The sequence below is a fragment of the Camellia sinensis genome, chromosome 11 (assembly GCF_055761805.1).
Source record: "Camellia sinensis isolate YWXY chromosome 11, ASM5576180v1, whole genome shotgun sequence".
Classification (NCBI taxonomy): Eukaryota; Viridiplantae; Streptophyta; class Magnoliopsida; order Ericales; family Theaceae; genus Camellia; species Camellia sinensis.
Window position 1 is genome coordinate 161702437 of NC_138971.1, and position 27144 is coordinate 161729580.

General features: G+C 43.3%; 1 pseudogene; it reads left to right on the top strand.

Moving 5' to 3' along the window:
* The first annotated feature begins 13994 nt into the window (after positions 1-13994).
* On the top strand, positions 13995-26925 carry LOC114317319 (protein NRT1/ PTR FAMILY 6.3 pseudogene; annotated as a pseudogene).
* Positions 26926-27144: the final 219 nt, after the last annotated feature.

Consider the following 27144-nt stretch of genomic DNA (forward strand, 5'->3'; position numbering starts at 1 on the left):
AAACTATTTTACAAACGGTCAATGCTCAACAAGCATGGAACTTACTCTTTGAGATGCGCAACCTCGGATCGGAGGCAATGGAAAATTGCCCCTGGCTTGAAGAACGCCGCACGGCAACGGAAAGTTGCCCCTGGTTTGAATGGCGTCTTGCGATGACTCGTGGCAACGGAAAGTTGCCCCTTGTTTGGATGGTGCCACAGCAGTTCGCAAACAGTCTTCATTGGTGGTGGTCGAACCCTTGGACACAGAGATGACGAAGACGGTTATAACAAATATATGGACACAGTCACCTTGGAAGGTGTTGGCGACTAGACTTTGGGATGAAGTCGAAACCATTGCATGGACCGAGACGCTATGAAAGCGTTGGGGGCTGGACTTCAGGATGAAGTTGCCTACGTATCCCAAACATGGGAATCAAGCCTTACGTAGTTCCGGTTAAGGTACACTCGGGTATTTTAACCTTCACTTTTTCAGGCTCTAACTTTTGCCAAGGCGCCCAATGCGGGTTTTCGACCTTGCGAGCTTCTTTTCATTTTCTTTTGTTCATTTCTTTTTCACATTTTTTTCTTTTCTTTTCTTTTCTTTTTTGCATTTTTTTACTTTTTTGTATTTTTCTTTTGCTTTAACTTTTTCCTGGGTCGCCCTTCCGGGTTTTCGACCCAGCGAGCCTCTCAAAGGGTAAAAGTGTAACAAGTCCATGCCAAATGGTTTTTGAAGTTGAAGCCTCTCTGTGTCTAGGAGAACGGCTGTTGCAACGATTTGCAGAAGAATCCATCGTGGTTGCTCCACGAGCTTCTTTTGGTGAGATCTAATCTTTTTGATTCGGCTTCGATGCCTCTTGCTCGAGGGCTGCTTCAGAACTGGCCACGCGGGCCTCCTCCGACAGTCGATCGTTGAATGTTCCGGATGAGTTCGTGGTTCAAAACAAACAGGTCAAATCTTGAGGCTGAGAGCGATCCTAGGCTGCACAATCTCAAGAGTGGTTCCACACAGGTCTTCACAAGGCCGTGTAAAACATTTGTTTTTGAAAGTTTTTAAGAAAGCGACGAATTGCTCGTGCCGAAGATAGTGTGAAACCAATTTGGATCAAGCCAGGGTCCTTCCTAGTACTCATGCTGACAAGAATGGTTTCATTGATCAAGGGCTTAGCACGCCTCCCTTTCTCTTAAAATGATCAAAAGTTTGCAAAACCTGAGGAATTCCTTCCTCTTCGTTTTTATCACTGCAGTGTTCAAAAGGGGTTTTTGAGAAACTTAGGTTAATGCAATGAGCTTGGCGCACAGGAGAGCAGGCGAGATGTACTGTTAGCCCGATCAAATTCGCTGGCATAACTAACTTATACTGAAAGCAAGCATGAAAGTGAGATAGCAACAGCTGTTTCATTCAGATTTGTGGGTGTAACTGGTCCCTCGGCAGAAACAGGCTCAAAAACAGGCTCAAAAACAAAAACGGGTAATTACAAGACAAAACGGTGTTCGAGGCAATAACTCCAGAATCACCTGGTATTCTATACAAAGGGGACTGACTCGCTACAACAAGACAGACCCTTAAGCAAGAAGACTGACTCCAGACAAAGAGACAGACTCAAAACAAAAGATTGACTCGAAACCCAAGCCAGATTTTACAGAGCTAGCATTCACAAATGGTCAAAATGCATGCCAGACGCCACATTCAAAATATACCGGATGCCGCCTGCAGGTGGTTCACCTTCTGATTACATACCTGCAGTATCTGTGTCCTCGAAATCCAATAGCTGGGTGGTAACGGACTTGGCTGAGGTGGGTGGGAGGATAACCTCGTTGTCAATCAAATCTTGCACCTCATGACGGAGGCGGAAACAATTGTCGGTTGCATGGCCCGTCTGCTGGTGGTACGCGCAGTACTGGGCAGCATCATGCGTGGCAGGGAGATTCTTCGGGAGAGGTCGAGGCTCCAAGGGTTTAAGGTGTCCCCTCTCGGCAAGGATCTAAAGTGCCTTGGACAAAGGCATGTAGAGAGCATGAAAGACCCTGCGCCCTCGGGGCAGGTACTTTGGAGTCTGAGCGCTCTTACTAGCCGCACAAGCGAAAGGGTCGGCAGGCGCCACCTTAGCTTTCTGATCTTTCCCAGGTGCAGGGGCGGGAATAGGAGGAACTGTTCTGGCATGACGGGGCCTATCCCGATTTTCTGACTAGCTTGAACTACCCTCAAGTGGAGGGGGGAAAGCATCCTCCACAGTTTTTGCCACAACTGCGGATATCTGTTGCTTGTTCATCCCCACGGCTTTCAAAACCTCGACTGCCCACAGCAGTTGTTCAATGGGATCGACATCTGCCTTCATTTTGTCTTTTCCTCTGGCCTCGGCCTGATTGAGGGTTTGGGTTGATGTTGATATGTCATTACCATAGCTGGAGGCCATCTCTGATTGGCTAAGTTCGATCACAATTCGCCCCAACAGCGGGGGCTCCTGGGGTACAAAACTCTCGGCATATGGTGCGGCAGGAGGTGAAGCTGACATTTCGTAGGCGAGATCTGCCACAGACCTCTGGAGATCACCTATCATCCCCATTAGTTCAAATGTAGTAGGCTCGCGAGCCTGGTATAGTTGGGGGGCCCAAACCGGGTGCGCAACAGGCGACCTGGGTGGATGTGGCATATCAATGTTGGTCTCACTTTGCAGAGTGATCCCTTGCTCTAATGCAGCTGTCATAACCACGATCTCTTCTGAATTTTGCGTCATCACAAGTCCTGCCTCGGCAAGGGGGAATACTAGCTATCCTGTATCAATTCTCTGGACACTCTGAACTGAATGGAGAAACAAACAACATTTCAGCCCAAACGGATCAAACACAGGTGTAGCCGAACAACTGCACTCTACTACTGATCACTGTTCCCCAAAATCATTGTTCCCAAAACTGAACCTGGTACCCACAGATAACTGATTCTCATAAACTGATACTGATGCCCTCGGGCCTAATACTCAATCTTGCAAACTGATATGTGTGTTCCTGTAGAGATACACTCTAAAAGCACATGGCAAATAAAGAGAGCCAAAACACCCCTATGTTGGGGTAGGGTTTCCCTGTCCTATTTTGTCAGGAGCTAGGGTTTTACTATGCACGCAGCAGTTTCAAACAACCTATAATCGGGTAAGCAGCCTGTCCTAACTTGGAATGGTCACTATGGATCCGAATATGCACTAGGTCGAATGGTCAAAAAGGGTGCCCCGGTAAAAACCGGGGTTTGTGTTCCCATGCTGTCAGAGCCCATAACCGGTCAGCCTTATGGTCATGCCTTGACAAGACAAGCCTCCGGCAAACCGTTCAGGAATGGAAGATGGCAAACACGGTGTCCTAGGCGCACCAATGCACATGCAATGCAAAGAGACACATAAATGAAATCAAAACAGGATATCACGAGTTCGAGTCAAGCTCTCATACTCCCCAGCGGAGTCGCCAGAAACTGTAGACGCGCCCGCGTGGGGCCTCATGCTACAGTTCGGACTCAATTTGTGTCACGGTTCTTAATCTGAACCAAAGAGTCCAAATCCGGCAAATCGTTTTGAGAAACAGATTTTTAGAAAAGAAGTGCCAAACATGGACTGCTTTGCCAGATACAGAGTCGCCACCTAAATATTTTTTAATGGGGAAATTTAGGAAACCCTGACTCAGTGCCAAAGGCCACGTGTCCATCATTGCCAAAGTTGCCTCGGCTCGGGAGCTTGGGTACGATTGGGAAAGGTCAGCTATGAGCACCCCCTCTCGCCCGATCCGAAGATCGGCCTCTACTAACCGTGATATCTAGTTTTGAAAACTTTATGTGTTCTTATTCCATTTATTAGCCTAGAATTACTACGTTATGCGTACAGCACACAAGTATAGACTAGATCGCCGAATTTATCCGTTTATTTTGGAAAACGTTTTGGAATTTGCTACTCGCAAGTAGGCTAAAATACGGATTTCAACGAGTTTTTCCAACTCAGACAATCCAACCTTCACCCACAGGCATTCAAACAGTTTATCTCACATAAGCATCTAGCCACATGGTAAGCATACTGTCATGGCAACACTCACACGCATGCGGTATGCTAAAGCATAAATACTTACAATGTACTCCGTGCCAAAACAATAAACTAGTTAGCAAACATGCGTGATCCTAGTTCATGTCAAATTGACTAATGCAACACATGCAGGATGCAATTAGAGTAGGCTCGGCTAACCTAAACATGGCATGTGAAATGCAATCAATTGATGCACGTATTCAATTTGAAATTGAAGTACAAATGCAGTTAGAATGATGCACCGAGCCTGGTGCATGTAAGACAAATGAATGAATGCACGCATGCATAGCATAAGGTATGCTAATTTTAAATATGCCCTAGTCTACCATCACGCACACTTATTACAGAGAAGAAAGAGAAGAAAGACGTGAGGTTGGGAGACATACACACACTCACGCACACTTATTACAGATTTGCCCTCGCTCGGAGGGACCAAATAAATAATACAAATTAACTAACTCCCGAGCTAATTAATTATTACAAATTACCTAATCAGTTAACAAACTAACTAAGCTAGGAAAAACAGTAAACCGCTTCAGGAAGAGAGCTCGATGCAACGCATGCTCGGGTCCTGCTCGGAAGTGCACGGCCATGCATAGTCTGCCTCTGTTTTCCCTGCTCTGCCTTTCTGAAGACTGCCAAAGTCTCAAGGATGCCTCTCTGGATACTGGGAATCACCACCGGCTGAGTAGAATTACCACCGGCAGTGAATGGTGGTCACCGGCACAAAATGAATCCATCGGCTGGTGATTTACTGCCGGTCGGCAATGTATACTGCCGGTCGGCAAAGAATGCCTGCAGAACCTGCATCTCACAGCAACAGAGGACAGAACTTGCATGGCAATACAATTCAAGCAATATATGCACCAATCATGTCCCCTATCATGTTTGTGACTCAAAAGGGCATGTGTCTCGATTCTCGAACCACCAATCACGCATTTCCATGCATGATGGCCCAAAGAATCAAGTGTGCAACTTTCATGTCAAATGAAATGCAAACCAAACAAACGAACCAAGGCCCAATTCATATCACCAAGTCAAGGAACAAGGCATGCATGCAAGATGCAATGCAACCTAGGCATGCGAGCTAAGGATGCAACATGGCATGGCAAGACACTTATGCAAGCATACAAGCAAACATGAGGCGATGCAAACCGATGAAAAGGTGGACTTATACATGATTTAGGCAACTCTAAATAGGCCTAAAACAGTGGCCAAAAATCAAGGAATTGGGATCAAACATACGTACACACATGCAAGTAAGTTGGACCAACACTTAGGCATTAAATAAGCAACTCTAAGGCACACTTGAAAAGGGATATCATGGACAATTAGCATGCAACATAAGCTCTGAAAATCATGTTAAGATGGTGTCAAACCAAACAAACAAAATGATCCAAGCATGCAATAAATGGCCCAAGTACTTGAAGCAAGTCAAAGGGACTTGAACCATGACTAAGTCAACCAAGCCTCACAAGGCTAAGAGGACTTAAAATAGGTTCAAGACAGACCTAGACCATGCAAAGGGGGGGCCCCTAGATGGCATCTAAGTGGCTCAAATTCAAAGGCATGTACAATGGCCAAAACATGGAGCATATGGCACAAGCTCATAAGGCATTAAAGAGACAACCAAGGCAAGCATATAAGCATGCAAAGGGGACTGAAATGTCATGGTGGATAGTTCCAAACCACTAAATCAATGCAAAAATGTCATGCTATACATTCACACACCTAAGGCCAACAACCCGGAATGCAAAGGGGCTATACTAAGCATGCCAAATCCGACCCAAACAACCTAGGACAGACCTTAAACATGGAAAATATGCACAAAAGCTTCACAAGACTAAGCCTAAAACATGCTAGACTAAGGGTTAACAACCTAAGGCATATTAAGGCAATAACAAGGCATTACATGGTAGGTTTGCTAAGCATGCATGGTGTACCAAAACCAACGCACAACAAGGTTATATCATGACATAATAAGCATTGAAAATAGCCAAGACATGATCAATACACACTTCAACATGATGCTCCCTCAAGAGGCCAAAAAGGGTCCCTTTCAAGGACAACAAGGAGAGGGGGTGGCCCTCCCCTTTTGGAGACTTCAAGGCACCATCTTCGCCACTAAAATCCCTCAAGATTTCAATAGTGAAGAGGCCCAAACACCAAAGTCTCGAAACTTGCACAAAAATAGCACAAAAAGGAGCCTTACAAGGCTTAGGAGGGGTCAAACAAACCCAAACAACAAAACACTCTTAATAAACAATCAAGAGGGCTAAAAAACAGAACTTTTTTGTCTTATACAATAAGCACGAAAACAGCTCTAAGATAGGTAGAAAAGTGATGCAAAAATGGGGAATAAAAGGGAAGTTTCTCACCCTTGTAGATCACCTTCACAAATGATGCTCCAACAGCCCTCCTTGGCTTGAATCCAGCTCCAAAATGCCAAAACCAGTCCCTTAGAACCTTAGTAGCCAAAGGAAGGTGAAACACTAGGTGTTTGTGTGCAATAGTATGGACTAAAACACAATTAAACACACACAAAGGTAAAAAGAGAGAGGTATAGAGATAGAATGTGTATGGATCCTAACCCTAAAACCAGAGCTCTTCTCTGTATTTTTTCTCTCTCAAGTGTCTAACCTAGAGCCAAGAGAGGAGGGCTCCTCTTATAGAGGAGGGCTCCTCTTACAGAGGAGCCAATCTTGTAAAGCTTACAAGGTAAGCTAACAAGGAGTGCAACGTGTATGTAGGGGAACAAAATGACATACAGCTGTCTTAAAATATCTGCAAAAGCAGATGAACAGTAATCGGCTGCTCAAAATTACCATTTTGTAAAAAAGTAGTGCCGACCGGCAACAAACAGTGTCGACCGACAATATATATTGCCGATGGCAACAAAATACCAGCCGGTGGCCCATGGCCATGGCCGGTGATGTGTGGGGATGCCTCACAAGGCATTCCCTGCCCTTCCAAGGCAAAACACAAGTGTTTGGTGCAAAACCAGACACTAAACAGTCGAGTTCGGAGATCCTGAGGCAAGGCGCGTAGCCGAAACCTCCGGGAACTCCAAACGAACACAAACATGGATGATCACCGGGTGTTCAAACGGTGACGTCCAAGTCTTGAGGATGGTCAAAAATGGGCTGTCTACAGGCATTTATTTTGTTATTGTTAATTTGAACTATATGTTGTAGATTCAGAATGAATGTATAACGCATGTATATCCCTTTTAATAGAAACTCTAATGAATGATGTAGATCATTTTATTATGTTCATAGATCTTATGAATGGATTATTCATATTACTTTATTTTGGGGGCGTGACAACTTGGTATCAAAGCATACCGGGTCTGAATACTTTGGGTACGTGGGAAGTGGTTAGTACCACAATGGGTGTGTCTCGCTTGTTTGAGACTTAAATATGGATATTATGTGCGTATATGATAACATGTCTATGTGATTATATGGGGATAGGATTAAATTTCTAGGATGTTGATCGGGTTCATAGATTTTTAGAAGTCCTGTTGGAAAGGCACTTGATCACTACTGTTTCTAACTGAAACTCTAGCAATGCAATGGGACGGTCATTATCCAGAGATGAAATTCGTATGTGTTTATATGATTATGTGCTTATGTGGAGTGAATTACAGTTGTCCATCGTAGTAGCACGCGAGTGAATTAGCTACGGCACATTTGTAAATGTGTTAATCCCCTTATTATCTTCATTAGGATATCAAGACGAGGTCGTGGTGGTAGGCGTGGTAGGCCTAGGAGGCATGAGATGCCTATACCGGATGAGATTTCGGCACAGGAGGAAGGAGTTGGTCAGGACGATATGGCCAAACCAGTTGGTCAACAGGCCATGAGCGCGTTAACACACGAAATGGCCAGAGTTTTGAGGGAATCCATGGACATTCTTAGGGCTGAGAATGAAGTCCAGGCCCAAGTAGCTGAAGTAAGGCCATCATTTCCAAAGAGGTAGTTCTTCCGGTCGAATCCAAACGAGTTTTTGGGGGATCCCAAGAAGCCACTAAAGGCTGATGAGTGGCTAGAGCGGATGATGAAGACGTTTAAGATGCTCGGCATCGAAGACAGAGATTTGAGAGTGACCCTGGCGTCCTTCCAACTGAAGGGAGATGCAGGTTAGTGGTGGAAGTATCCGCGGGGGATCCCATTGGTGGGACTTGGGAACCCTTTCCTGATGCTTTCCAGGACAAGTACTTACCTGCTACAGTAAGGGAGAAGTTGAGGGATCAATTCTTCAAGTTGGTGCAGCTCAATACACCAGTGGCTGAGTTTGAGGGCACCTTTACCAGTTTGTCGAGGTTCGTACCAGAGTTAGTGGCGACTGAGGAGTGCCGGTGCTTAGAGTTTGAGAAAAGGTTGAGGACCAGGCTCATGTTTAGAGTGGCCGAATCCATGCATAGGGATTATAGGGGCCTTGTGGAGGCAGCAGCCCATCTTGAGACTATCATACATGCGGAGGAGAAGAGAATGAGGGGCTCCAAGAGGAGACAGGATGGTCAGGGGGATAGTAAGAGGCAGAGGGGTTCTAATCCCCAGCAGTCCTAGGGAGCGAATTCAAGGTCTACCTTTCCAGTGCCAAGTTCGGGTTCTGGGAGAGGCGGTCAGAGAGACTTCACTTGTTTTAAATGTGGTCAGGTGGGCCACAAGTCTCCAGCTTGCCCACAGAGGGGAGGAGGGTGGCAAGCAACATCGTCTTCAACTCGTTCTCAGGGCCAAAGTCAGGGTAGAGGCCAGCCGCTCACTTGTTATCAGTGTGGGTAGACAAGGCACTTGAAGATGTTTTGCCCACAGTTGGGTGACACACCTGGTGTGTCTGGTTCGAGGCAGACACAATGTCACCAGCCAGTACAGGCCTCGAAGGCCAATTAGGGAGGCTCTTCAGCTCAATCAGTGCAGTAGTCTTATGCCCCGAGAGGTGAGCAAGTAGATCAAAGACCTTCGAGGTGCATGTATGTTGCTACCACACCAGATCTTATACCGAATCCATCTGTTGTGAGAGGTACCTTTTTGTTTTGTAACTCGGTTGCAAATGTGTTGATCGATACGGGTGCATCTCATTCCTTTATATCTTCTACATTTGCATCAATTTTGGGGTTGGAGTTGGCACAGTTAGCATCTCCTATTTGTGTAGAGTCACCTATTGGTGGTGAGGTTTTCTTGAAACAGGGGTCTCAGGGTTGTGACATAGAGGTCGCTAGTCGTCGATTTCCATTTGCATTTGTTTTACTTTACATGACTAGTTTTGATGTTATCTTGAGTATGGACTCGTTATTGTCATACCGGGCTATTATAGATTGCCACCATCAGAGAGGGTTACTATATGTACCTTAAGCTGTGATTGCTTTTATTTCTTGGGGGACCGAGTGGATAGAGTCTTATCACCGGTATATGATTCGCGAAGGTGGAGTGAACTTAGTTATATTCTCGCTAGCTTTTTGAGTAGTGAGTGTGATGAGGCCCCAGTTGAGTTGCCAACAGTGGTTTGTGAGTACTCAAATGTCTTTTCTGAGGATTTTACTAGTTTACCATCCCACCAAGAGATCGAGTTCTCTATCGATTTAGTGCCTGGCATCGCACCGATTTCTATGACACCTTATCCGTTTGCACCCGCTGAGTTGAGTGAGTTGAAGATTCAACTCCAAGAATTACTAGATAAGGGTTTTATTCGCCCTTGTACTTCACCTTGGGGAGTACCGGCCCTCTTTGTTAAAAAGAAAGATGGAGCCTTGAGACTTTGTATTGATTATCGAAAGTTGAACCGGGTTACGGTTAAGAACAAATATTCGATGCCTCGTATAGATGATATGTTTGATCAGTTGAAAGGGTCTTGTTGCTTTTCTAAGATAGACCTAAGATCGAGTTATCACCAGTTGAGGGTAAGGAAGGAGGATATCTCGAAGACGGCATTCTGTACGCGATATGGCCATTATGAGTTCCTAGTAATGCCTTTTGGGCTAACTAATGCACCAGCTATGTTTATGGACTTAATGAACCGAATCTTCCGAGAGTTCCTAGATCATTTCGGTGGTCGTCTTCATGGACGACATTTTGATTTACTCACCCTCTGAGGAGGAGCACGAGGAACACTTGTGAGTGGTGCTTGAGTTGCTTAGAGCCCATAAGTTGTATGCTAAATTCAGGAAGTGTGACTTCTAGCTAAGAGAGGTTAAGTTTTTAGGCCATGTGGTATCCGAGAAAGGGGTGAGTGTAGATTCATCCAAATTGAGGCAGTGCAGGATTGGGCACAACCTAAGAATGCTTTTGAGATTCGTAGTTTCTTGGGGTTGGCTGGCTATTACCATTGGTTTGTGAAGGATTTCTCCAGATTAGCTTCGCTTCTGACTAGATTGACGAGGAAATGGGTCAAATTTGTGTGGAGTGAGACTTGTGAAAAGTCGTTTCAAGAGTTTAAAGTTAGACTTAGTAGTGTGGCTTGTATCGCCATTCAGGAATGGGGAATGTTGGGTGCCCTTGGTGAATTTGACTTGCATCTGGGCGAGTCTATTGAGTCTGCAGCCTTATTCTCTGTAGTTGTACAACCTACACTTGTGAACCGAGTGTTAGAAGCACAGAAGGGTGACTTTGAGGTAGAATCCCTTCGGGAGAAGATCTCCAGTGGGAAGGTAGAGAAGGGTTTGACTGTGTATTCCAACCTGAGTGTGAGATACTGTGATCACTTGTTTGTGCCGGAGTCTTGCTGAGAGAAAGTACTTCGAGAGTTTCACCATTCACTCCTTGCAGTGCATCTGGGAGGCACAAAGATGTATCATGACCTAAGTCGCCAGTTTTGGTGGAGGGGTATAAAAGACGATGTAGTCGTGTTTGTATCGATATGCCTTACTTGTTAACAAGTGAAGGCCGAACATCAGAGGCCAACGGGTTTGTTGCAACCCTTGCCTATAGCTGAGTGGAAATAAGAGCATGTCACGATAGATTTTGTTGTGGGCCTTCCGAGGAAGGACTCAATGGGGGTAGTGATGCCATTTGGGTGGTAATTGACCGGTTGACCAAGTCAGCGTATTTCATTCCTGTGCACGTAAGTGATTCAGTAGATTATCTTACCGACCTGTACATTAGGGACATTATGAGACTGCACGGGGTCCCTATGACTCTCGTTTCGGATAGAGATCCGCGTTTTACAGCTCGATTGTGGCAGAGCTTGTAGAGTGCCTTGGGCACTAGACTAACTTTTAGCACGACTTATCATCCTCAGACTAACGGACAGTCTGAACGTACTACTCAGATCCTTGAGGATATGCTTCGAGGCTGCGTCCTTGACTTTAAGGGGTCATGGGAGAGGCACCTACCCTTAATGGAGTTTGCCTACAATAACAGCTTCCAATCGAGTATTGGTATGGCACCGTTTGAGGCCTTGTATGGTCGAAGTGTAGATCTCCAGTGTATTGGGCTGAGGTGGGTGATGCACCTTTGTTGGGCCCAGAGTTGGTTCAGGAAATGACGGAGAAAGTTGCACTTATCCGTAAGAGGTTGGTTTCAGCCTAGAGTCGTCAGAAAAGTTATGTCAACCGTAGGAGAAGACCATTGTCTTTTGAGGTGGGAGATCATGTCTTTTTGAAAATATCACCTAGGTGGGGTTTGATGAGATTTGGGAAGAGTGGGAAGTTATCCCCTTGGTTTGTTGGCTCTTTTGAGATTCTTGAACGGATTTGGAAGGTTGCTTACCGTTTAGCGTTACCGCCACAATTTTCTGGAATGCATGACATGTTTCATAATAGTATGCTTCGGAAGTATATGCAGGATCCACCACACGTGTTAGATTGGACTGATTTAGAGGTAGATAAGGATGCCTCGTATGAGGAGAGACCGGTGAGAGTCTTTGATAGACGGGACCAAGTCTTGCGAGGCAAGACAATTCCCTTCGTCAAAGTTTTGTGGAAACATCACAGAGTTGAGGAAGCGACTTGGAAATGTGAGTTAGAAGTCTGAGAGGAATATTTGGACTTGTTTGTTAATATTTAATTTTGTATTGAGGTTTTGGATCATGATAATGAAAAGTGTATGAAAATTGTATATGTTATGGATAGTTTGGAAACATAAATTCTATGCAAGCATTGTTTTATCATCTTTGGAAGCATTGCGTACCTTGTTTAAATCTCTTGAAAAATTTGGATTTGATTAAACACTGTAGATGTTTTGAAGAAATTGTAACTTTCATTGTAATCTAGGGCTTGTGTATCGAGTCGGTGAAAATAAGTGACCGATTATGGCATTGGGTACTGATTTGTAATCATTTTTGGAATTGGCTAAACTTGATTTTGAAACTAAATTTGTAAACCTTGGGACGGAATTGTTTAACGGGGGGAGGTTATAGTGATCCCGGTTTTGACCCGACTCTTGTGATGTTCCGGACTCGGGTTTAATGCTTTCGTATTGTTGTTTATCCCTTTCTTCCTTGTATATCTTTGAAATTGGTCTTTGAGTTGTCTTGGGCATGTTTGGAGCAAATTGGGTACTAGTTGGTCTAGATTGTGGTTGCCCAAAATTTTGGTCTTCCGCTCAAGCGGGTCTTCCTATGCTCGAGCGGGGTTTGCAAACCCCCAGTATTTTGTGTGTCTACAAAGTGTTGGAGGAGTGTCTTTCACGCTCAACCGGCGTTTCCTACGCTCGAGCGGATGGCCGCTCAAGCGGTCCTTCTTGTGCTTGAGTAGTTGGCATGTTGTCTGCAGAAGTTTTGGAAGTGTGTATTCTACACTCGAGTAGGCCCTTTTGCGCTCAAGCGGAACAAAAGTTGACATCTGACGCTCGAGTGTCAAACTCTCCACTCGAGGGGACTGCGCATATATCAGATCGGGAAAAACACTTTTTACATCACTTTTTGTTATTTTTTCAGCCAAAACCCTAAATTTGAGAGCCTCTCTCGAAAATACTCACTCTCTCTACATTTTGGCCTAGATCTAGTGATCTCCTCTCCCTACATCCTTTGATAAAAAGTTGGAGCTTCTCAAGATCTTCTCTTTGAACCGATTAAAGTTGGATTTCGGCACTTTTGGGAATTCTCTCTTGCTTGGCTCATCTTCTCTCTTTGAGGTAAGGACATTCTATACTTTAGTATGAGTTTTAACCTAGTTATTTGTGTTTGTGTATAAATGGTGGAAATTTGGGAGTTTTGGGGTAAACTTAGGGTTTGGTCCCAAATTTAAAGAGGGGTTTCTACATTATGTTACATAGAAGATTATGGGGTTTTGAAAATGAGGTTTACTCGTGTTAAAATGGCATATTTTATCCTTTGGGTTGAATATTGTTTGTATTAATAATGAAATTGATGTGAGAAAGATGAAATTAAGGAAAAGTATAAATGAATGGTGTAGTTGGATTTGTTTAATCACTCATCTATGGAATTTTGACAATTTATCTTGTTATAAAGATTGTATATCTGTTTAGAAATATCTGTATTGGGCTATCGATGGAAGATAGCTATAATTGTTGTAGATATTGCATGATGATTAGGTAAATTGAAACTGATCATTTAAGTTTGCCATTGAATATGACGGTATGATTAAGGCATTGAATATGTGATATGGATAGTCATTGTACATGAAGATGAATTTAAATACATTGTAGATGTATAATGTTTTGGGAGAAGAAAGGGGATGTACTCCATTGTTCGGGAGGAGATAGGGAATGGACTCTATTGAGAATTAAGTTGGCCAGAGTGTCCAGGGTGAAAGTCCCGAAATCTTATGAATACATGGGTGCCAATCTTGCGGACGAAATTTCCATAAAATGGCAAGGTTGAAGTGTTTGTATGATGGTTATGTGGAAAGGGAACGGGTCAGTGGTGGAAGTATGTGCGGGGGCGCATTGGAGGAACTTAGGAAGTTTTTGTTGATGCCTTCCAAGACAAGTACTTACCGGCTACGGTGACGGAGAAGTTGAGAGATCATTTTTCTCAGCTCAAACAGTTGAGCATGCCTGTGGCTGAGTTTGAAGCCACGTTCACTAGTTTGTCAAGGTTTGCACCAGAGTTAGTGGCGACTGAGGAGCGTCGTTGTTTAGAGTTCGAGAAGAAATTGCGGATCGGGCTCATGTTTCGAGTTATTGGGTCCTTGATTAGGGATTCTGGGTGCCTTGTGGAGGCTGCAACCCATTTGGAGACTATCATGCATGCGGAGAAGGAGACGATGAGGGGCTCCAGGAGGAGTCAGGATGATCAGGGGGACAATAAGAGGTAGAGGGGTTCTAATCCCCAGCAATCCCCGGGAGTACACTCGAGGTCTACCTTTCCAGTGCCGAGTTCAGGTTCTGGGAGAGATGGTCAGAGAGACATCACTTGTTTCAAGTGTAGCCAGTTGGGCGACAAGTCTCCAGCTTGCCCGCAGAAAGGAGGAGGGCAGTGAGCAGTATCATCTTCGGCCTGTTCTCAGGGCCAAAATTAGGGTAGAGGCTAGCCGCTTACTTGTTATTAGTGTGTGCAGGCAAGGCACCTGAAGAGGTTTTGCCCACAGTTAGGTGGCACACTTGGTGCATCTGGTTCGAGGTAGACACGGAGTCACCAGCCAGCGTAGTCTGTATAGGCCTCGAGGGCCAATTAAGGAGCCTCTTCGACTCAGTCAGTGAAGCAGTCTTATGCTCCGAGAGGTAAGCAGGTAAATCAGAGACCTACGGGGTGCGTGTATGCTGTTACCGCGCCAAATCTTGTATCAGCTCCATCTGTTGTGAGAGGTACCTTTTTGTTTTGCAACTCGGTTGCTAATGTGTTGATTAATACGGGTGCATCTCATTCATTTATTTCGTTTGCATTTACATCTGTTTTGGGATTGGAGTTGGCACAGTTAGCATCTCTTATATGAGTTGTGTCGCCTGTTGGGGGTGCGGTTATTATGAAACAAGGGTGTCGGGGTTGTGACATCGACGTTGCAGGCCGTCGATTACCCTTTGCATTTGTTTTGCTTGATATGGCTAGCTTCGATGTTATTTTGGATATGGATTGGTTATCGTCATACTGGGCTATTATATATTGCTACCGTCAAAGGGTTACTGTATGTACCTTGAGCGATGATTGCTTTTATTTCTTGGGGGATCGAGTGGATAGAGTCTTATCGCCGGTGTATGATTCGCATGGACGGAGTGAACTTAGTTGTCTTCTTGCTAGATTTTTTAGTAGTGAGTGTGATAAAGTTCGGGTTGAGTTGCCAAGAGTGGTTTGTAAGTACTCGGATGTCTTTTCCGAGGATATTGTTAGTTTGTCACCCCATCGAGAGATCGAATTCTCTATTGATTTAGTGCTTGGCACGACACAGATTTCCATGGCACCGTATCATTTTGCCCGAGCTGAGTTGAGCGAGTTGAAGATTCAACTCCAAGAATTACTAGACAAGGGTGTATTCGCCCTAGTACTTCACCTTGGGGAGCACCGACCCTCTTTGCTAAAAAGAAAGATGGGGCCTTGAGACTTTGTATTGACTATTAAAAGTTGAACCGGGTGACGATTAAGAACAAGTACCCAATGTCACGTATAGATGACCTGTTTGACCAGTTGAAAGGATCCCGTTGTTTCACTAAGATAAACTCTAGATCGGGCTACCATCAGTTGAGGGTCAGGGAGGAGGATATCCCGAAGACGACATTCCGTACGCGGTATGGCCATTATGAGTTTCTGGTGATGCCCTTTGGGCTAACCAATGCATCAGCTGTGTTTATGGACTTGATGAACCGAATCTTCCGTGAGTTCTTAGATCGTTTTGTGGTCGTCTTCGTAGACGACATCTTGATTTACTCACCCTCCAAGGAGGAGCACGAGGAAAACTTGCAAGTGGTGCTTAAGTTGCTTAGAGCCCATAAGTTGTATGCTAAGTTTGGGAAGTGTGAGTTCTGGCTAAGAGAGGTTAAGTTCTTAGGCCATGTGGTATCTGGGGAAGAGGTGACTGTAGACTCATCCAAGATAGAGGCAGTGCAAGATTGGGCACAGCCTAAGAATGCCTTCGAGATTTGTAATTTCTTGGGGTTGGCCGGGTATTACTATCGGTTTGTGAAGGATTTCTCTAGATTAGCTTTGCCATTGACTAGATTGACGAGAAAATTGGTCAAATTTGTATGGAGTGAAACTTATGAAAAGTCGTTCAAAGAGCTTAAGGTTAGGCTTACCACCGCACCAGTCTTGATTATTCCAGAGAGGGGGGTGGGCTATTTGATTTATTGTGATGTCTCACGAGAGGGTTTGGGCTGTGTATTGATGAAAGAAAGGAAAGCAGTAGCCTATGGCTCACAGCAGTTGAAAACACACGAGAGGAACTACCCTACTCATGATTTAGAGTTAGCAGCTATGATTTTTGGCTTGAAAATTTGGAGGCACTATCTGTATGGTGAGAGATTTGAGGTGTTTTCTAATCATAAGAGTCTGAAGTATCTGTTTACATAGAAAGACTTGAATTTGAGGTAGGGAAGTTGGATGGAGTTCATAGAAGATTATGATTTCGAGTTGCATTACCATCCGGGGAAGGCCAATGTTGTGGTTGATGCCCTAAGTAGAAAATCCATCAGTAGTGTAGCTTGTATTGCTATCCGGAAATGGGAGATGTTGGGTACTCTTGGGGAATTTGACTTGCACCTGGGCGATTTTGTTGAGTCTGCAGCCTTATTTTCAGTAGTTGCACAACCTACACTTGTGACTCGAGTGCTAGAAGCACAGAAGGGTGACTTTGAGGTAGAATCCCTTCGAGAGAAGATCTCCAGTGGGAAGGTAGAGAAGGGTTTGACTGTGTATCCCGACTTGAGTGTGAGATACCGTGACTGCTTATTTGTGTCGGAGTTTTGTCGAGAGGAAGTACTCCAAGAGTTTCACCATTTACGTCTTGTAGTGCATCCATGCGTGCATCCATTCATTCGTCTTGCATGCACCGGGCTCGGCGCATCATGCTAACTGCATAGTATTTCAAATCTAACTTGAATACGTGTTACTTGTTGCATTCCATACGCCATCCTAGGATTGATCGAGCCTATTACAGATTGCATTTTGTATGCGATGCATTAGTCATTTAACATGGACTTGGATCATACATTTGGTTACTAACATGTTCATTGTTTTGGCTTGGAGTACACTGTAAGTGTTTTATGCTTTAGCATCTCGCATGAGTGTGAATGTTAACATGACAGCATGCTTACCATGTGGTTATATGCTTATGTGATATATCTGCCTGAATGCCTGTGGGTGAAGGTTGGATTGTTTGAGTTGGAACAACTCGTTGAAAATCCGTGTTTTAGCCTACTCGTGAGTAACAAATTTCAAACCATTTTCCAAACAAACGGATATGCGATGCTTTGTTCCAAATTAGGCGATCTAGTCTATACTTTTGTGTTGTGCGCATCACATAGTAAGATTAGCTAATTAATCGGAATAAGAACACATAACGTTTTCAAAACGAGATATCATGGTTAGTAGAGGCCGATCTTCGGATCGGGCGAGCGGGGGTGCTCATAGTTGACCTTCCCCAATCGTACCCAAGTTCCCGAGCCGAGGCAACTTTGGTGATGACGGACACGTGGCCTTAGGCAAACGAGTCAAGGTTTCCTAAATTCCCCCATAAAAAAATATTTAGGTGGCGATTCTATATCTGGCAAAGCAGCCCATGTTTGGCACTTCTTTCTAAAAATCTATTTTCTCAAAACAATTTGTCGGATCTGGACTCTTTGGTTCAGATTTAGAACCGTGACAATCTGAGTCCGAACTGTAGCATGGGGCCCACGGGCACGACTACACTTTCACGCTCAATCGGCGTTTCCTACGCTCGAGCGGATGGGTACTCAAGCGGTCCTTCTTGCGCTTGAGCAGTTAGCATGTTGTCTGCAGAAGTTCTAGAAGTGTGTATTCTATACTCGAGCAGGCCCTTCTTGCGCTCGAACGAAACAAAAGTTTGCATCTGACCCTCGAGCATCAAACTCTCCACTCGAGGGGACTGCGCATATATCAGATCAGGAAAAACAGTTTTTACATCACTTTTTGTTATCTTTTCAGCCAAAACCCTAAAGTTGAGAGCCTCTCTCTCTAAAATACTCACTCTCTCTACATTTTGGCCTAGATCTAGTGATCTCCTCACCCTACATCCTTTGATAAAAAGTTGGAGCTTCTCAGGATCTTCTCTTTGAACCGATTAAAGTTGAATTTCGGCACTTTTGGGGTTTCTCTCTTGCTTGGCTCATCTTCTCTCTTTGAGGTAAGGACATTCTATACTTTAGTATGAGTTTTAACCTAGTTATTTGTGTTTATGTATAAATGGTGGAAATTTGGAAGTTGTTGGGGTAAACTTAGGGTTTGGTCCCAAATTTAAAGAGGGGTTTCTACATTATATTACATAGAAGATTATGGGATTTTGAAAATAACGTTTACTCGTGTTAAAATGGCAAATTTTATCATGTGGGTTGATATTTTAATAAAGGGGAGGTTTACCCTAAGTGTGTCTTGAATATTATTTGTATTAATAATGAAATTGATGTGAGAAAGATGAAATTAAGGAAAAGTATAAATGAATGGTGTAGTTGGATTTGTTTAATCACTCATCCATGGAATTTTGACAATTTATCTGTTATAAAGATTGTATATCTGTTTAGAAATATCTATATTGGGCTATCGGTGGAAGATAACTATGATTGTTGTAGATATTGCATGATGATTAGGTAAAGTGAAACTGATCATTTAAGTTTATCATTGAATATGACGGTATGATTAAGGCATTGAATATGTGACATGGATAGTCATTGTACATAACGACGAATTTAGATACATTGTAGATGTATAATGTTTTGGGAGAAGAAAGGGGATGCACTCCATTGTTTGGAAGGAGATAGGGAATGGACTCCATTGAGAATTAAGTTAGCCAGAGTGTCCAGGGTGAAAGTCCCGAAATCTTATCAATACATGGGTGCCGATCTTGCGGATGAAATTTTTGTAAAATGGCAAGGTTGAAGTGTTTGTATGATGGTTATGTAGAAAAGGAACGGGTCAGTGGTGGAAGTATTCGCGGGGGCGCATTGGAGGGACTTGGGAAGTTTTTGTTGATGCCTTCCATGACAAGTACTTACCGGCTACGGTGTGGGAGAAGTTGAGAGATCAGTTTTCTCAGCTCAAACAGTTAAACATGCCTGTGGCTGAGTTTGAAGCCACGTTCACTAGTTTGTCGAGGTTTGCACCAGAGTTAGTGGCAACTGAGGAGCACCGTTGTTTAGAGTTCGAGAAGAAATTGTGGATCGGGCTCATGTTTCGAGTTATCGGGTCCATGATTAGGGATTCTGGGCGCCTTGTGGAGGCTGCAACTATCGTGCATGCGGAGAAGGAGAGGATGAGGGGCTCCATGAGGAATCAGGATGATCAAGGAGACAATAAGAGGCAGAGGGGTTCTAATCCCCAGCAGTCCCCGGGAGTACACTCAAGGTCTACCTTTCCAGTGCCAAGTTCGGGTTCTGGGAGAGGTGGTCATAGAGACATCACTTGTTTTAAGTGTAACCAGTTGGACCACAAGTCTCCAGCTTGCCCGCAGAAATGAGGAGGGCAGCGAGCAGTATCATCTTCGGCCCGTTCTCAGGGCCAAAGTCAGGGTAGAGGCTAGCCGCTTACTTGTTATCAGTGTGTGCACACAAAGCACCTAAAGAGGTTTTGCCCACAGTTGGGTGGCACATCTGGTGCATCTAGTTCGAGGTAGACACAGAGTCACCAGCCAGCGTAGTCTGTATAGGCCTCGAAGGCCAGTTAAGGAGCCTCTTCGACTCAGTCAGTGAAGCAGTCTTATGCTCCGAGAGGTAAGCAGGTAAATCAGAGACCTACGGGGTGCGTGTATGCTGTTACCGCGCCTGATCTTGTATCGGCTCCATCTATTGTGAGAGGTACCTTTTTGTTTTGCAACTCGGTTGCTAATGTGTTGATCGATACAGGTGTATCCCATTCATTTATTTCGTCTGCATTTACATCTATTTTGGGATTGGAGTTGGCACAGTTAGCATCTCCTAGATGAGTTGTGTCGCCTGTTGGGGGTGCGGTTATTCTGAAACAAGGGTGTCGGGGTTGTGACATCGAGGTTGCAGGCTGTCGATTACCCTTTGCATTTGTTTTGCTTGATATGGCTAGCTTCCATGGCACCGTATCATTTTTCCCCAACTGAGTTGAGTGAGTTGAAGATTCAACTCCAAGAATTACTAGACAAGGGTGTATTCGCCTTAGTACTTCACCTTGGGGAGCACCGGCCCTCTGTGCTAAAAAGAAAGATGGGGCCTTGAGATTTTGTATTGATTATCAAAAGTTGAATCGGGTGACGATTATGAACAAGTACCCAATACCGCGTATAGATAACCTGTTTGACCAGTTGAAAGGATCCCGTTGTTTCACTAAGATAAACTCTAGATCGGGCTACCATCAGTTGAGGGTTAGGGAGGAGGATATCCCGAAGACGGCATTCCGTATGCGGTATGGCCATTATGAGTTTCTGGTGATGCCCTTTGGGCTAACCAATGCATCAGCTGTGTTTATGGACTTGATGAACCGAATCTTCCGTGAGTTCTTAGATCGTTTGTGGTTGTCTTCGTGGACGACATCTTGATTTACACACCCTCTATGGAGGAGCACGAGGAACACTTGCAAGTGGTGCTTGAGTTGCTTAGAGCACATAAGTTGTATGCTAAGTTCGGGAAGTGTGAGTTCTGGCTAAGAGAGGTTAACTTCTTAGGCCATGTGGTATCTGGGGAAGAGGTGACTGTAGACTCATCCAAGATAGAGGCAGTGCAAGATTGGGCACAGCCTAAGAATGCCTTCGAGATTTGTAGTTTCTTGGGGTTGGCCGGGTATTACCATCGGTTTGTGAAGGATTTCTCTAGATTAGCATTGCCATTGACTAGATTGATGAGAAAATGGGTCAAATTTGTATAGAGTGAGACTTATGAAAAGTCGTTCAAAGAGCTTAAGGTTAGGCTTAACACCGCACCAGTCTTGATTATTCCGGAGAGGGGTTTGGGCTATTCGATTTATTGTGATGCCTCACAAGAGGGTTTGGGCTGTGTATTGATGAAAGAAGGGAAAGTAGCAGCCTATGGCTCACAGCAGTTGAAAACACACGAGAGGAACTACCCTACTCACGATTTAGAGTTAGCAGCTATGATTTTTGGCTTGAAAATTTGGAGGCACTATCTGTATGGTGAGAGATTTGAGGTGTTTTCTAATCATAAGAGTCTGAAGTATCTGTTTACATAGAAAGACTTGAATTTGAGGTAGGGAAGTTGGATGGAGTTCATAGAAGATTATGATTTTGAGTTGCATTACCATCTGGGGAAGGCCAATGTTGTGGCCGATACCCTAAGTAGAAAATCCATCTGTAGTGTACCTTGTATTGCTATCCGGAAATGGGAGATGTTGGGTACTCTTGGGAAATTTGACTTGCACCTGGGCGAGTCTATTGAGTCTGCAACCTTATTTTCAGTAGTTGCACAACCTACACTTGTGACCCGAGTGTTAGAAGCATAGAACGGTGACTTTGAGGTAGAATCCCTTTGAGAGAAGATCTCCAGTGGGAAGGTAGAGAAGGGTTTGACTGTGTATCCCGACTTGAGTGTGAGATACCGTGACCGCTTATTTGTGTCAGAGTGTTGCCGAGAGGAAGTACTCCAAGAGTTTCACCATTTACATCATGCAGTACATCCAGGAGACACAAAGATATATCATGATCTGAGTCGCCAGTTTTGGTGGAGGGGTATGAAGAAAGATGTGGCATTGTTTGTATCAAAGTATCTTACTTGTCAACAATTGAAGGCCGAACATCAGAGGCCAGCGGGTTTGTTATAACCCTTGCCTATAGCTGAATGGAAACGGGATCATGTCACGATGGATTTTGTTGTGGGCCTTCCGAGGAATCAACGGGGTAGCGATGCTATTTGGGTGGTAGTTGATCGACTGACTAAGTCGGCGCATTTTATTTCTATGTGCGTAAGAAATTCAGTAGATTACCTTGCTGACTTGTATATTCGGGACATAGTGAGATTGCACGGGGTCCCTGTGACGATTGTTTCAGATAGAGCTTCGTGTTTCACTGCTCGGTTGTCGCAGAGCTTGCAGAGTGCCTTGGGCACTAGACAGACCTTTAGTACCGCTTACCATCCTCAAATTGATGGGTAGTCCGAGCACACTATCCAGATTCTTGAGGATATGCATAGAGGCTGTGTCCTTGATTTTAAGGGTTCGTGGGAGTGACACTTATCCTTAGTGGAGTTTGCCTACAATAATAGTTTCCAATCGAGTATTGGCATGCGTTTGAGGCCTTGTATGGCTGACCGTGTAGATCTCTAGTGTGTTGGCCCGAGGTGGGTGATACACCTTTGTTGGGTCCAGAGTTGGTTCAAGAAACGACAGAAAAAGTGGCACTAATCCGTAAGAGGTTGGTTACAGCCCAGAGTTGCCAAAAGAGTTATGCTGACCATAGGAGGAGCCCTTTGTCATTCGGGGTGGGTGATTATGTCTTTTTGAGAACATCACCTAGACGGGTTTTGATGAGATTTGGGAAGAGTGAGAAGTTATCCTCTCAGTTTATTGGCCATTTTGAGATCCTTTAGTCGATCGGGGAGGTTGCATATCGTTTGGTGTTGTCGCCACAACTTTCCAAAGTGCATGACGTGTTTCATATTAGTATGCTTCGGAAGTATGAGCCGGATCCATCGTATGTGTTGGATTGGACCGACTTGGAGGTAGACGAGGATGCCTCGTATAAGGAGAGGCTAGTGAGAGTCTTGGATAGGCGAGGGACCAAGTCTTGCGAGGCAAGACAAATCCCTTAGTCAAAGTATGGTGGAAAAATCACGGGGTTGAGGAAGCAACTTGGAAGCGTGAATTGGAAGTCCGAGAGAAATATCCGAACTTATTTACTGATGTTTGAGTATATGTTGAAATTTTAGTTTTGTTTATGAACTATAAAAACATTGTATATGTTTTGGATTATGGAAGCATTATAAATGTTAAAAATGTTTTGGAAATGCAAGTTTAACTTGAACATTGTATATGTTATCTAGTTTCGGAAATGCAAACTTATCATAAACATTGTATATGTTTTGGAAATCTAAGATATATGTATTGGAATTTGTTAAGATTCGGAAGATACATGTTGGTAATATATATTGAGCGATATGTTGTGGATTTGTTCTCTTGTGAAGAGATGGAATGACCGGTGAGTGGGTCATGATGATAAAATTTGAATTATATTCATTTTGAAAATTAGGCAACTGTGGTTTTGAAACTTGTATTAAAATTTCGGGGACGAAATTCTTTAAGGAATAGCGATCCCAGTTGTGACCCGACCTTGTTATATTTCGGACTCGGGTTTCGTGGTTTAATAATGTATCTGTCTTATTTTCCTCCTTTAACTCTTTGTATTTAAGTTTTGGAACTTGTGGGGCGAGTTTGGAATAGGTTGGTTGTTAGTTGGTTCACATTGTTGTTGCCCAGATTTTGGCCTCTTCGCTCGAGCGAGGTTTCTTGCGCTCGAATGAGCTTTTTGTAATTTGCTTCTTCGCTCGAGCGAGGCTTCTTGTGCTCGAGCGAGAATTGAGAGTCCTCAGGTTTCTTTCCTAGACGCAGAATTCCTGGGAAGGTGAAGTTCTTCGCTCGAGCGACGCTTCTTGCGCTCAAGCATGCCTTGTGTTATTTGTTCCTTCGCTCGAGCGAGGTTTCTTGCGCTCAAGTGAGTGTGTTTGTTTGCGAAATACCTGAAGATGTGTATTCTACACTCGAGCGAGGCTTTTTACGCTCAAGTGAGTGTGTGCGTCAGTAAAACTTCTGAAGCTTTGTATTCTATGCTCGGACAAGGCTTCTTGCGCTCGAGCGAGGTCACTTGTTGTGTCTGGTCGCTCGAGCGACAATTCCTTCGCTCTAGCGAAAACCACGTATATCAGTTCGCAACAAAGATAATTTACATCACTTTTTTATTTCATTTCTTCGCCAAACCCTAATCCGGCAGCCTCTCTCTTTAAAACTCTCTCTCTCTCTCTCTCTATAAATACACCTTGATTTGGGAATCTCTCAACTCTTGTCCCTTTATTAAAAAGTTAGAGCATTTTGTGGGCTTCCATTTCATTTAAGAAAAGTTAAGTTTTGGGCATCTTCAAAGTTTCTCCTTCACTCCTTTGGGCTTCTACACTTGAGGTAGGGATATTCTACTCTTTGATATTGGTCTTAACCCAGATATTTGTCATTTCGTATAAATGATGGGATTTGGGAAGATTGCGATGAAGTTAGGGTTTGGGTCAAAATCTAATAGAGGGGTTTTAATGTTGGGTTCCATGAATACATATTTGAAGTTGTGAATAGAAGGTTACATGGGTTGAAATGATGAAATTTGGTTTTGGGTTTAATATTGGAAAAAATAGGAAAATTGCCCTAATTTGGAGCAAATAATCATTTTGTATAAATTATGAAATTAATATAAGAAATATGAAATTGGAAGGGTGTATAATTAAATGGTGTATTTGGATTTGTTAAATCACTCACCTATGGATATTTGTTAAATTATCTGTTTGATGGATTGTATATCTGTTTAGAAATATTTGTGTTGGGCTGTCGGTGGAGGATAGTTATGATTGTTGTAGAAATTGCATGAAGATTAGGCAAATTGAAACAAATCAATTGAATTAAGCCATTGAATATGACGGTTTGATTAAACTATTGAATATGTGATTTGGTTAGTCATTGTATATGACAACGTTTTTAAATACATTGTATATGTATCATTGTTTGGGAGAAGATAGGGGATGTATTCCATTATTTCGGAGGAGATAGGGGATGGACTCCATTGAAAATTAAGTTGGCCGGAGTGTCCAGGGTGAAAGTTCTGAAATCTTATATATATATTGGTGCCGGTTCCCACAAATGTAAATTCCGTAAAATGGCAAGAAAATGGAAGTGTTGGATTGATGAATGTATCGAATTGTGAACCACTGAGTTGTAATCTCATTTTGGGTGATTAGATAATAATGAATTGGGTTAATAGATTTACCCGAAATGGATGAATGGAAATGAATTGAGGTATGGTTATCAATATTAAGTGGTCCTGGAAAAAATATGTGTTGGTTAAGAATATTGTACATTTATCTAATGCTTATATCTTAGTTAAATCTCATATATTGTTTTAACATATCTTTACTCGGCTCACCTTACTTGGGAAACTATTTTCAGGTACATGAGACATGGCGCCTCCAAGGGCATAGCTTGGGAGGTTTAGGGGCTTAAGGCTCCGTTTTGTTATTTCGTTTTGTGTTAAATGTATATTCGAGCCGAGGGCTTTAAATGCATAGAGCTAGGACTCTTTCTTTTGTGGTAACCAAGAGATATCTTGGAAATATGTAAGCCCGTAGGGCGTTTATTTTGTTATAATCAATTAGTGTTACATGTTGTAGTTTCAGAATAAATATCTATGAAAGTATGAAGCATGTAATCTCTTTTGTAATATAAACTCTGATGAGTGAAAGTAATACATTTCCTATTATGTTTATGAATCTCTTGGGTTGGTTTATCCTCTTTATTTTGAGGGCGTGACAAATACAGAAATGGTTAACCAAGGGAATGTGGTTTGTTATCAGCATGACTACAATAAGTAAATACACCCCTTGTCAACTACCAGATGGTCCCCTACCTTGAGCAATGCTAAAGGAAACTTCGCAGCACCGAAACTCCATGAAACCATCTTGGGCAACAAGCAATGAGTTCTATATAAACTACACTCACTTCATATTGAAGGTAACTAATATAAGCTGGACCATACTCACTTAAACACAACTCTCTACACTTAAAGAGCACTTTTCATCTTCTCTGATCACTTACTCTCACACTCGTTGTTACAGGGTCTCAATTCCTAAATAGTCCAAGCAGGTGCGAAGCTCCGATCCGCAATCATCTAGTGAGGTATTCGGTACGCACACATAGGTGTAAAAAAAATGTAAATATATAAAAGTAAAAATTTTAAAAAAACAAAACATTTAAATAGTTATTGAACGTTGAAGCTTTAACATTTTTATTTTTTTTTTGGTGTGTGGCCGTTTCTCGGATAAAGCAGCCATCAGGAACCCTAAAATGTCAGGTGATACCACAATGGTAAATAAATGGTACTTATCAACTTTAACAGTTGTGGGGGAAGTAAAATTGGTGATTAGAATGTTACGCATTTGGGGCACCACAATTTTGTTCTGGACAATTTATGCCCAAATGACCACATTTTTAGTGTCACAAGCCACCACCATGGACCGCCACATTGGCAAATCATTTCAAATCCTCGTCAGCAGCATCCTACTGATCGTCCTGATTTACGACAGAATTATCATTCCAATAGAAAAAAAAGTCCAAAAAAAGCCACAAGGCCTCGTCCCATTACAACGCATCGGTGTTGGCCTAGTCCTATCAATATTGGCAATGGTGGTAGCAGTCCTCACCGAGATCAAGCGCCTCCACTTGGCCCAGTTGCACGATCTGACAAACGATCCGATAGCTGTAGTTCCCCTAAGCATGTTTTGGTTGGTCCCACAATTCTTTCTCGTGGGGTCCGGCAAGGCCTTTACCTACATTGGGCAGCTAGATTTTTTTCTAAGGGAGTATCCCAAAGGTATGAAAACAATGAGCACCTGTTCTTGAGCACACTTTCACTAGGGTTTTTCATTAACACTATGTTGGTTTCAATAGTGCACAAGGTCACTGGGGAAGAAAGGGCATGGCTAGCTAATAATCTCAAACAAGGGAGACTCTATAATTTCTATTGGTTGTTGGCAATTTTGAGTGTTTTGAACTTGTTTTTGTTTCTAGTTGGTGCCAAGTGATATGCGTACAAAGAGAAGAGGCTTGTTGAGGAGTGTCTTGAGTTAGAGAAAGTAGAGCCTAGTTGCCATGCATAAGAGGACCAACACTTCTGGAGGGACCCGTACGTTACTATTGGCTAAACTACTTTACCAAGTTATAGTAGGGAGTAATGTATTAGGTGTCTATATCTTTTTTTATTTTTATTTATTTATTTATTTATTTTGACAAATGATGTAGTTTCTTTCTGTAAACTTACTTTATGAATGCTTTTATGCTTTATGAGATTATAGGGAAAAAAACTGTTTGGAACTAGA